This window comes from Polypterus senegalus, chromosome 10 (genome assembly GCF_016835505.1).
Source record: "Polypterus senegalus isolate Bchr_013 chromosome 10, ASM1683550v1, whole genome shotgun sequence".
NCBI lineage: Eukaryota > Metazoa > Chordata > Cladistia > Polypteriformes > Polypteridae > Polypterus > Polypterus senegalus.
Window position 1 is genome coordinate 91,536,432 of NC_053163.1, and position 13,439 is coordinate 91,549,870.

At 38.2% G+C, this 13,439-nt stretch overlaps 1 pseudogene; it reads left to right on the forward strand.

The window, feature by feature from the left end:
* Window positions 1-13,439, forward strand: part of LOC120538206 — a 29,604-nt pseudogene that overhangs the window by 14,821 nt on the left and 1,344 nt on the right.

A 13,439-nucleotide genomic window follows, 5' to 3' on the forward strand; every position in this document is an offset into this window, starting at 1 on the left:
GCACGATCATCACCAACTGTTTCAGCATAGTTTATTGATACACATTTAAACAATTTGCCATGTAACTGATCATCATTTTTGGCATTAATTTGTTTGATTTCATTGTTTCTTGGTGCTAGGATTGCCCGTGAACTCATTTTTTATGTAGATAACCCTTCATGATGAAATTCTTCAATAAGATTTGGACATAATACGTCTTCTTTAATTGGGAACTTAAAGTGAGGAAAACGGTAAAATTTATAAGAGCTGAGAGAGCAGCAACTGTGTCTGTCAAAAGCATTCACACAAATGAGAGGTGACATTACCGTTGCTTGAATATGGTCGAGGGGAAGGCATGACTTGAAAAAGTCTGATCTCGTGGGTTTTGAAAAATTCTTCAAAAAAGTCTTGTCTCGTCGCAGGATTTTTTTATATAATAGAGAGATATATCTAGTCAGGCTGTGTCTCTTACTGCAGAAATGCTGCTGATAGTAGTTAAGGCTGTTGCCTACTAGCCCTAGAGCCTTTGGTTCATACCTTGGCCTGTTTGACAGTCTACACTGAGATTGCATGTTCTCCCAGGTCCCTCTCCAACCTTAAGGACAGGCTGTTAAGCTTCATGGAAACTCTAAAATGTATAGTTGTTGGCAGTCTTAATGTACCGAGGACTGGCATTCTATCAAGGTTTTTCATGTGCTTATTCATGTCTGGAAAAACTTGTGGAAATAACAGGCTGAATGGAATGAGGGATGTATACAGAATATTGATATGTTGGATTGTTGTCACATCATAGTGTGTGTGTGTGTGAGAGGAATAAAAATGCTGCTAGCCAGGCATGTTGAAAAGCCCACAAGGAATTTAAATTGAATTATGTAACAAATACTGTACTTCTGAAACAGGCCCATTTAGCTACATATAGGTGTTATTTATGTTTGCTTTTTTCACTTTTATTTATTGCCTTTGAGAAAAAGAGAAGGACATTTCATTAATGTGCATAGCACAAGTTGGTTTTATTGAAAACAACAGCATTTTGGTTTCATTATTTATTGTCATTGGGATGACCTAAAGATCTCCGAGGTGACAAATCTGCCGAGACTTCCAATTTTATGTGTAGGTGTTTTCAGCTGTGCTTTGCTTTTTAGTTGCTAAAGAGATTTGAACTGCAAACAAAAAGTAATTACTGTTTGAAACAAAAATGCCAAAGTTGACATTTACTCCTTTCTCTTTCTCATTGGGATTCTCTGTTATATGCAGAACCGTCTGCTGCTTAGTTGGTTTTTAATCACATGGTGTTCTGCTTAGTTTAAACATTTTATTTGCCCTCCTCCCATAAATCCACCACGGGCACCCCAACATTTTATTTGGTATCTTTCTAGAGGGAACAGCATCACAAGGCACTATACAAGTACAAGTACATAGTACACTTTCCTGCAGCTGAAGGGTAGCTGGGTTAAGTGTCTTGGTCAGAGTCATAGTCAAGGTCCTGTAATCCATGAGGACAGACCAGGGAGCCACCAGCTTGTGCTGCCATGGGAGATCTCCTCTACTATATGGCTGCTCTGTCTTGGGTGCAATCCTGTGGGGCTGGAAGTACTCCCAGATCTGGCATAAAAGAAGCCAGTCTGCCTCACCTAGAGGTTGGAGTCAGAAGGTGATGGATATGGCTTGCTGGGAAAGAATGGAAGAAGAGAAAAAAAAAGAAAGGAAGGAAGGATTGGATTGGAGTGTACTTTGCTTTGCTGATTAAAAGAAGCCTGTTGAGTTACTGTTTAAAAAAAAGAATACCTTTTTCTGAACCCAGTACTGTGTGCTGGCAGTAGTGGCTGGGGTATTTGAGCCCCCTAGTGGTCAAAACAGATATACATCGCAGGAGGATCACAGGAATTGTGGGAAAGAGGGGTCCTTTCATCAGATTAGCACTATTTTAGCTGTGGAATGGCCAAATGGGGATGTAGCTTGATGGATGAGGTCTCCAGGACTCTAAACAAATCCAAATCATATTATGTGATATCAACTACTATTAAATTCTACTCTACTATTACTTCTGTTTCTTTTTCCGGTTTCTTTGTGGTGGTGGCCTGCGCCACCTCCACCTACTCAAAGCTTCATGATGCTCCAACAATGATGGACGGATTAAAAGGAAGAAGTCTACGTGACCATCATCATCATCAAGCCCTTCCGTGAGAATCCTAAATCCAAAGAGGACTGTTTCATTTATATTAGGTAGAATGCTCAGAGGGGACTGGGCGGTCTCATGGTCTGGAATCCCTACAGATTTTATTTTTTCTCCAGCCGTCTGGAGTTTTTTTGTTTTTTCTGTCCCCCCTGGCCATTGAACCTTACTCTTTTCGATGTTAATGTTGATTTATTTTTTTATAATTATGTCTTTCATTTTTCTATTCTTTAATATGTAAAGCACTTTGAGCTACTGTTTGTATGAAAATGTGCTATATAAATAAATGTTGTTGTTGTTGTTGTTGTTGTATTGTATTGACCTCCTTCTCTTTGACACCCACTGCACGCCCAGCCAACCTGGAAAGGGGTCTCTCTTTGCACTGCCTTTCTCAAGGTTTCTTCCATTTTTTCCCTTCAAGGGTTTTTTTGGGAGTTTTTTCTTGTCTTCTTAGAGAGTCAAGGCTGGGGGGCTGCCAAGAGGCAGGGCCTGTTAAAGCCCATTGCGGCACTACTTGTGTGATTTTGGGCTATGCAAAAAATAAATTGTATTGTATTGTATATACATATATTTATTTAAATATATATAAATCATTTTTAGTCAAGTGAAAGAAATGTATTTTGTTTCTAAATTTCATTCAATTTTATTTTATGTTTTGAAAGTATTTTTTGGTTACGTGCATTTTGTGGTTGTTTTAATGAGTCCCGCCATTTCATGTGTATGGTCATTCTGATGCTTCATTGTTGGTAGAAATATGGAGAACAAGCCACGCGACTCATGACATTATGACAATCAAGATATATAAGATAACTACTTGCACTGAACAGCATCATGGTATTAAGACCTGTCTTTTTGGAATAACTTGCAAATGAAATAAAATAATAGGGTTATTTCAGAACTGTTATATGTTTATTATCAGGTTTGAAGTACAGAGAATCTGTGGTCTGTTTATGTCTATTTTAATTTGAATTTTTGGTTATCTTCTACCACAACGCCATTTTGTTTTTGCCATAGGCACTGAGATTCTAAGAACATTGTCCTGGCTGTTACCATGGAAACCTGTCTCAGAATCCCCCAGGGTGCAGTCATTAGTGACGCAAAATAAGTGATGGTAAAAAGTTCAATCCACTTAAATCAAAGGTATCCAAGCTTGACAGACGGTAGCCCTCTACTTAGCAACAAACTAAAACTTTTCTTCTGAATCTCTGCTCCTACATTTCTGCTTGTTTTTTCACAATGCGTTTTGATTGCATTTTGGGCTCTGATGAAAGGTTCTTTCTGATTTCTAGTTTTGACTTTGCCCCATTTTTTGATTTTCACACCATCTGACTATTTTCATGTTTTCACCTGGAAAAAATGGAGGAAGGAGAAAGAAGACTATGCAGGATCAATGAGATCTTTAATGAAAGTACTGCTTGCAACAGTACTACTACTACTACTCTAATAATAATAATAAAAAACAATATTACTGCAATATGTTTTGTCCTAGAGAACAGAGAGTTGTGTGCTCAGTTTGACTTTCTGGTTTTTAAAAATGAAACAAAAATTATTCTAACAAATTTCAAAGAATATATAACCATATCACATTTTTCTGTAAATGTATACAATGGTTAGTTATATACTGTAGTTACTGCATATAGTTATATTTATACCAGTAACGGCAGACTGCACGATAACGTGCAGTGAATTCACTTGACTTGAGCATTCCTAGTTTTCATCCTCTTTCTCTGTACGTTTGGCATTTGTTTGCTCAAAGGTTGATGTGCTTGCTGCTTCCTGAGCAACTCTTCTTTAACCCACCCTAGCAGCCCACTTCTTCTCTTCTTCCGTCAGCATCTTTTTGTGTTAAAACTGATTAAGTCAGTTTTTGTGTTGCAATTACTTTTTCTTAATTTTTCACTTAAGCTGGCACTTAAGTGTCCAGTTTGCCTCAAATATGATTTAAGATATGAAGAGGTAGGGGAAGTGACGGCGAAGGTGGTAGGGATGAGAAGGCGCCCGTATGAATATGCCGCACAGCCACCCTGCTGCCCACTGCAGAGAGTTGATTCTACAATAAAATAAAATAAAAATAAAAAGAGTAATAAAGATCATCGCCCTGAAAGCAGACAATAAAGGTCACATAGTATATGTGTACCAAATTTCAGGTCAATAGATCAAATGGTTTGCGAGCTACAAGTGATTTAAAATCCTGGACAGACAAACGGACAGCCATGGTAGCGTATTATATAAGAAGATATATATTGTTATAGTTATAGTTACTGTACATAGTTAGTTATATAGTTAGTGGGAAAGAGACAAAGCTTGAAATGTTCAAACTAGAACTATTTCAACTTGTGTCTTCATATGGAAGTGAAATCGGACCTTTTCATTTTCCTACTCTGCATGTGCTTCACATGAGGTTCACAAATGGATTTGTGTAAGCCCTCAGGTTGTGATACAGTTGCAGTCCAGGCAAGCAAAAGAGAGGGTCACCTCAATATAACACTGATTTCCAAAAAGGAAAACCTCAGCTGTTATTTATATCTAAGTTGCTAACAACTGTTAATTATAGTCAGTCCACTTAAGAATGTGGGACTACATGAAGAAATCAACTGTCACATCAGAAATGACGTTGCAACTCTGTCACTTTTCTCGTTCCAAAAAATGCAATTTTCTCTGGATATAATCACTAATAAATCAAACCTTATTAGAAATTCCTTTTTCTCTGAATTTCTGTAAAACTTTTTTTAATCTCATATTATTATAACTGTTTATGGCATGGATCAGTGGTACATCCAGCAGTTTGAATTGGCAAACCTATGCAAGTCTTGTCAACAGTCATCTTAAGGTGAGCTTTCATCTCCTGGTCATACATTGTTTGAGTGGGAACTTGGTGTATGGATATCTAGAGGCGAGTGTTATTATTAATATTATATTGTTATTTTAAAAATACAACATTTTACAACTACTTGTATTTTGTTTTTTTATTTATCTAATGAAAAACTGATCACAAAAGAAGAGTCAGGAAAGAAAGGTCTGCTTGATTTCAACATGAACACAGAACTTTTAGTGAATTTCAGTCCTAGTTGATAATTGTCCATAACAGCAATGTCTGCTCATAGTTATAATGTAGGTGGAAGCCAATAACATCCATAAATCCATAAATAGGGATAACATCATTAATTAAAAGAAAATGCAAAACATTAAATCCAATACATTTCCCTCCAAATAACCAGTTTCTCCATCTATTTTGGAGCTTATGTCACCAAAATATTGAGCTTGGAAATTAACATCTCAAAGCTTAATGCTTAAAGTTCAGTGAAGACCATTTTTTTCAGAAGAAGTATAACAATGCATCTTCATCCATTTTTTTTAATTCATTATTAAAACCATTTGCCTTTCTTATAAATTATTTATTTATGTTGAGGAAATATAGAGTAATGTGTATTCCTAAAGCTACAGAAATTAACAGCTTAATTTTCTCCCCAGCAGACTCTTTTATGTATTCTATCATTAGATGAAATAGTAAGGTTATCTTGTAAAGTGCTGCAGGTGTGCAGATATTCTCTTCATCAAGATGTCTCATCTCTACAACAGCTTATTCTCCAATATTTTAGGTTAACTGAATTCTTTTCACTCACCCTCTTATAAAATTCTACACTTCAAATGGCTATTCTGCTTGGCTTAATTTATACTTTTGTGCATTATGTCTGCTTGTGTAGTGTAGTCTGTGAAGGACTGGAGCCCTGACCAGGCCCCTGTTACGCTGAACTGGATTAAGTGATTCTGAAAGTGTCATTTTATGTTATGTATATATAAGGCTGTGCTAGCTATTTAAACTTTGTATATGTACACGGAACGCTCTGCAGTCTACGTGTGACTATACACTGTACGAAGATAAGTACATAAATCAAGGTAAATAGGTAAATAACATTCGACCTGGCTTTTAAATACAAAGTACAGTGACAGCAAAAGTGTGACGTGCATTCTTTCTCCGATGTAGAACCCTCGTGATCATTTGAGTTCACCTCTGTTATAGTACGTCTTTATGTGAAAACAGCAGTGTCAGATCGGGGGGAATATAACGTAACTGGGAGAATAAAACTGAATAAAAAAAAAAAAACGCTAACCTTTACAAGTACCATACATTTACACCGGCTGCTACAGACGCAAATCAAATGTACAGTATGTTTCTATTCTAAAATAGTAGAAATAAGAGCAGCTCACTTCTCAAAATGAAGTGAAACGCGTGACCCTTTGATTACCAGTCAGCAGCTCTTACCATTACGCCACCAAAGCAGTCAGGTTAAAGATGTGTCAATGTTGCACCCTAATGCGGGTTCTTTTTCTGCAGTTATATTCTTGAATAAAAGCGCACTTGTTTTGTTATACTTGTACCTTTTGTGAAAGTGTTTATTTGATATTTGGACTTCAGGCTTCACACATTATATGCTTCATGTCTACATTTTGTCAATTATTTCTAAAACATGAACAACATTTCTGTTTTAACGATGTTTAGATTGTTGTAGAAACGAAACACACATGAAATGCATGTGTTCCAAATAACGATATAGTATTTACTCTATACAATTCTAAGCAACTGACACACAGGTAAACAAACTTGAGCTGAGAAAACTTTATGCAACGGTGGGGGGATGTGAGAGCAGGCAGCTTGCTGCTTATCGACACATTTAAAAGGCAAAAGACGCTGATGGAGAGGTGTGAAGGGATTTAAGATGGGACAGAGTTTTTTTGTAGGCTTTGGTCATTCTAGTGTTATGAGCAACTCCTTTTTGTTCTTTTGGGTATCATTTTCTTATTCCTTTTTGTTAAATAAATATTTTTCACTTATAACGGATTTGTTTTGTTGAGAAGGCAATGGGACAAGGCCTTTGCTTTAGTTAATAACGAAGCTGTTTATAGATGTATGTTCTTGGTTTTAACTTACTTAGTTGTTTGAAGCAGTGCAGTTTAGGACGAATGTAAGAGATGCCAGAGTAGAGTTGCATGGAGTTGTGTTTCAAAGTGGCAGGGTTACGTTCGAGAGTTTACATGGCCACTGGGCTTCACATATGCACAAGCATGGGAGAAGGCTGTGGAGGATGAGCGTAGCTGCAGGGAGAAAAAAATAAAGTGAGTTGCTGCCACAGAAAGAGAGAAGCTCTGAGTGAGCCATGGACCCAGAGAGAGAGAGAGAGAGAGAGAAAGTTACATGTATTGGGTTCAGAAAGGTAAACCCTGCACGAGCACATAAGCATGCAATGTGCATGTATAGCTGAATCTCCAAAAATATACTGTATGTGTGGGTGGCTGCTTGTGCTCCCATTGACAAGGATAGATGTGAAGTTTGTTGGACGCAGAAATCTTGCAGATGTTTAATATGGCACAACATACACTAGGGCGCATCTTCCTCCCTATTTGCTTTGCTATCTGTGCAGCAGTGTCGCGCTGAATAGCCAAAGTGAGAGGTATGCTGTGGACCCACTCAGAAAGTTGTGCAGTGCTGGGAGTCTGGAAGACCTTTAAGAAGAAAGATTAAAAAAGAGATTAGAGGCTTTAAAGTTCTTAATTTTTAATTGTAATAGATTTCTGTTTCTAGGAAGCCTTTAAGAAGAAAGGAAGACAAAGACACTACTTGGTTGAGTTTTTTTCTTTTTTTAATTTCTTTTTTTTTTTGGAAAATCATTGTACTTGATCTGAGTGATTAATAAGCACTAGCAGAGGCACTAGACTGTGTGCATGGTTTCTACACTGTTTTTAGAAAATAGTTGTTGTATTTTCTATATCGGTCCTCCCTGCATGGAGTTTGCATGTTCTCGCCGTGTCTGCGTGGGTTTCCTTCGGGTACTCCAGTAGTTCAAAGACATGCAGGTTAGGTGTATTGGCAATCCTAAATTGTCTGTAGTGTGTGCTTGGTGTGTGGATGTGTGTGTGCGCACCCTGCGGTGGGCTGGCGCCCTGCCCGGGGTTTGTTTCCTGCCTTGCTCGCTGTGTTGGCTGGGATTAGCTCCAGCAGACCCCCGTGGCCCTGTAGTTAGGATATAGCGGGTTGAATAATGGATGGATAGATGGATTTTCTATATCTCTGGTGTCAATGTTCTTCCCTACTACCATGAGCTACAAGAGTTTCAGATTCCATCCGTGCTGTAGTCATGTAACATGGACTCTTGTAGTGTTGCCTTTTGGGTCACAAGCTCAAGTTTTCCATGGTTTCCCCTATTGTGAAGAATTTTGGAACATTTAAATTTATCTTGGGCCTATTCAAGGTAGTTGGGAGTTAGCTGAACTAGGTGAACATCAACTGGGCTGGCTGGTGAAGGTCCTGGCCTGCCTTTATAGTGTTTGTAGGCCTCAACCCATCTTTCATCATGTATGTAACTCATAAATATATACGATTTTAGTTTACACATTGGGCTTTGGCAATTAGGATTATTGGTTCTTTTAGTCTTAACCTTCGAGTATTTCCCTTCCATGATTCTAGTTGTGTCCATTTTCTGATCTTTAAATTGTTTTCTCATCTGCCTTTTTCTTTCTAGGCACATGATATAAATGTATGATATGATAGACATCTTTGATTATATTATATATCATTGTAAAGATTTTTTATTTTACATTATTGCTTGGTTATGTGTATTTTTCTTTTTTTTAGTTTTTAATTTTTAAATTATTTTACCTTTTTTTATATTCGTTGCTTTATGTTCACTTGCCAAATGATTGCCTTCTTACCAATACTTTGAATTGGTCCATGAGAGAACCCTAGAGCAGGATGTTGAGGTTCAGGTGAAATTTGAACACCATCTCTTCTGGTATTTGGAGGGTTAGTGTTACTTCAATTTTCACATAATGTTTTCCTCTTTGCCTCAACTGACGATGACTTCCAGTTTACTTTTAATAAGTTTCAAGTTGAGAGTGTAATGATGGGGATGACTCTAAATACCTCACCTATGGTAGTTAAAAGTAATATTTTGGGTACCAGTAACAGTTTTGTTGCAAGGTTATTCTCCGCAGTAAAATGAGGAGTGGCAGTAATCCCAAGTTATCTTACTAAACTTGCTGCATTTAGGTAAAAGTGGTGCCAGACTCAGGGAGGGACTTCCTGTTCTTCACCATCTCATTTTTCCTGCTCCCTATGCAGGATCCAAGCAGCCCCTGCCTAAAACACATTAACAAGGTCTGGCAACCTTCTCCGTGCAGCGTTCTCCATTGCGTTGCTGACCCAGGATTCCACAGCGATGGCGTGTTTCAGGGCGTCCACCGCTCTCATACCTCACCAGCTTTGTCATTCCCGCATCAGGTGAAGATGATGATTCTCACAACCGCAGGCGGTCTTCGAGTGAGTCGCTGTCTCGTGGTTTGCGCGTGCTGCAGTCAACAACGCGTCTGCGCAGTGTCCTGCTGTTCCGGGCTGCCCCCAATAATATTTTGTTATGGGGTCCCCGCCTTGAACCAGGCGGTGAGTCCCATCTGGGATGCCAAATGTGAAAGCCAGCCCTGGACACAGACAGACAGACACCTCCATGTCTACAAAAGCACACATTTAATTACAATAAAGTTCACAGCACACGGTGTCCCTGCCCCAATCACCCTTTTGAGCCCTTCTTAACGTCCTTCACCGCCATCACTCCTCTCCACCGAGCTCTGTCCTCTTCCCCTCAACTGCAGCTGCCGACTGGAGGGAGGCGGTTCCTTTTATATCCACCTGGACGTACTCCAGGTGCTTTCCGATGGACTTCCTGGAAGCACTCTGCGTGTCCTCGGTATTCCTTCCACCAACACCTCCAGGTGTGGCGGAAGCACTACCGTCTGAGGTTCCACAATCGACTGTGTGCCCCCTGGCGGTGGCCACAGGCCCTTACAGGGTTGAGCTTCCATGCTCAGACCCTGTGGCCCCCAAACCAGGCAGGGCGGCCACCCTCTTGTGGTCCTTGGGAGGCACAGTCCCTCTCCTGGTCCGTTCAGGTGTCGCGACTGGGCACAGCCCCCAGGCGACCACCACAGTGGTTAGTTTTTAAAACAATTATGCAGACAACAATAGATTATGATAAGCAAACATATTCCAGGAAGCAAGACACTATGTAGAAATAATGGCAAAAATAACCCCAATGACACTTGTATGCTGTCACAAAAGATAGGATATCATAGTGTGCTAAGTGATGTTTTGCTCTTGGGTCTTTTTAACTCTACAGGCATTGTCTCTCTGGTGTTTTTATCACTCTTGTCATATGAACACTACATGACAGTCCGGCGATGTGTCAGACTACAGGAAGACACGGCTATGCATTGGTGACTCATGGCTGTACTCTCTTATTTGGACGTTGCCGCCTTTCTTGGGCTGGAGCAGTTATGGGCCAGAAGGTCCTGGGACCACATGTTTAGTGGAGAGGTATGTGCATACTGCAAACAGCATCTCCTATTTCATCTGTCTTTTTTATTTTCTGTTTGTTTCTGTCTCTGTTGTTGAAGGTCTACCGCTACAGCAAGATTCTCATTATTATTATTGGGGTGAGTTTCAAATGTGCACTAACTTAGAAGCCACTGGTTCATTAAATTATGCGTTGAGTTTAATGAAGATGCAGTATACCGGTACTAACAATCCCATATGCCTGTCTCATGGTAGGTTTGCTTACACCACCATACTTATACCCAAATTTGTTTTTTTCTTGCCAATTAAGTAAAATTCATTAGATGTCATAAACTGTTATACTGTTTTTGTTATGCTGGACAAGAAGAAGCAGAAATTAAATTATAAACGGAAAATGGTACCAAAACTCTAAACCAGGAAGACTAATTATCAAATTGAACTGCTAAGCTAAAGTTGTGGTTAAGAGGGAAAAAGCAGGGGGCAGTTGGAGAAACAAAACAAACACACATACGAGAGATTTTTTAGGGTTAATGGTGCTGCAACATGAACAAATCTACTCATATCATAGCTTAAAATTTATAATAATTGCAATAAAATAATAAATTCAAAATCTACATGATTAAAACTCATAAAAAGTACTTTAGAGCATGGAGAAAAAATGTCTTCAAAGCACCAAAAATATTCAAAGCCTCCCATGCCTTAATAGCATTGTTGTCTTTGTGTTCATTATTTTTTTTTGGACTTCCATTTTAGTGATGAAACACTCCTAATAAAGCTACAGTGGCCATAATTATTAATGATTATTATTAGTGATTAGTCTTCATCTTCTGTCAGACCTTCCACATTTTACTGCTTTACAATATGTAATTTTATGTATTCAATTTTGGAGTTTGGCACTCATGATTTTACTCAAAACACAGAAAAAACACCAGGTAAAATTAAAAAGGGTGGTTTATTAATAAAAGTGAATAATGCCAAAATGTGTTTCACATCAGTTTAATTAATTGTGCTTCATTCTTAAATGTTATTAATTTTTACTTTTGTTTATTCTAATATTTTATCTTTATTGATTTATTTTGTCCCCATTTTATAATTACTTATTTTCATATGCAAAGCCAGTTAGTGTGTCTTCTTGCTATGATGATGTGTAGTTGTTAAGCACATCATGCAGATGGTCTGTCTTCCACTGCATCATGGCGGCCATGATATGTAAGATGGCCACTCATTTTGGACAGCATTCAAATTTTAAGAGTTGTGTTTTTGGAACATCTCAGGATCTAACCAAGCTGATAAATACTTTGATTTTAGTAAAATATTACTTGATCTGTTACTTTCCTGCCTGTAAAGACTGGTTTTCTGTTTAGATTTTTTATGTGATTATTTCATCATAATTTGTATGATTTTACATTTGTTTTGGGGGGTTTCTGCAGCTGAAAATTTAATTGGCGATATTACATTTTTATTCTATTAAACCTGTTTAATTATCTGGAGAGTTTTGGCTGCCATCTTGTATTCTAATAATCAGTTCTATTTTGGATGCCTGTTGTTAGGACAATAACTCAGGGGTTGTGACCCATAGGTAACTAACACATATGGATTAAAGGGTCAGGTGTTTGTAACTTTTTTAGCGAAGCTGCAGATTCAAATCGAAACCCTTTTCTCCGTCATTTGATTATTTTGTGGTACTGACCATTTTGCTATATTTTTGTCTATAATTTGTATCTCAGTCTTGCTTAACCGTTATTGATCATGTGACCCCAGCCCAGTTACATGTGATATCATCACCACAAACATATTAAAGATGGTGGTGCAGCACAGAGGTTATTATAGTTTTAGGATTTTCTACACAAATCTTTGCTGCTTCAGCTTGAATTTTAATTGATTAGGTATTCATTTTTGCTTAGTTGGATTTCTGAATTCTACCAAGTTTTCTGAATTTGATTCTTTTTTGCAGTAAAAACTACTCTGAACTTATTTACTGTTTTTGACTTATGCCTGGCCATGACTGCGAGTCTGCCTTTCTACCTCTGTACAGCCTTTTTATCACTTGGCCACATAATTCACAATACTCTTGACACAGACCTCAGACATTTCCTGACACTTACACTTTTCACTAGGTTTATCCTGAATTAGTTGTGAACATTCCTTTGTCTTCCTGATTTCTTTTGGTTGTTGTTGGTGGTGGTAGTATTTGTACTAGCCAACTGATAGATAAGTGTATCTATCGTTCAGTCATGTGAAACACTTTGATAACACATAGATGACCTCTACTCAAATAACCTGATTGCACAACAGCCTTAGAAAAGAAGCTGAGTACTTCTTGATTCATTCTTTCATTAAAATTTGAGGGGAATTTGTTACTTATCTTTATTATTTTATTTTCAGTATGATATTAACAATTGTGAACCACAAAATGACACAAAGACACGCTAAACATATCTTTGAAATATGTTACCTAGCTGTTGCACTAGCACATATTGTCAATGAACTGTCAAGATTATTACCAGCAGAATGTACAGTAGGTGGCCATTTATATTCAAATTGACGGTATTTATAGTTTTATAAGCTTACTAGCCGACGGCCGCCGTAGCATACATAAACTCCAGATGTTGCCATGTATTGATAGTACTCATGACTTATTGTGATAACTCGACTTGCGTTAGAAAGAACAACAGGAAGAACGTCTCCAAATCTGTCCCAATGTGATGCAATGAAATCTACTGCCCTATGTCGTAGTGAGAGTGCATTGCCTTCGTCAACCGTTTGTGTCAAGAAATAACCCACTGATAGGGACAGGCAGTTGCCGGATCCCAGAATAGAGATGATGTTGTACAAAAAGCCGTCGACAGAGAAGATACTGTCATTCATTTTATAACAAAGGCTTAGGAAACAACTGTCGCAGTACAATGAAAATAGCAAGGAGCAAAACCAATGCCAATGGTC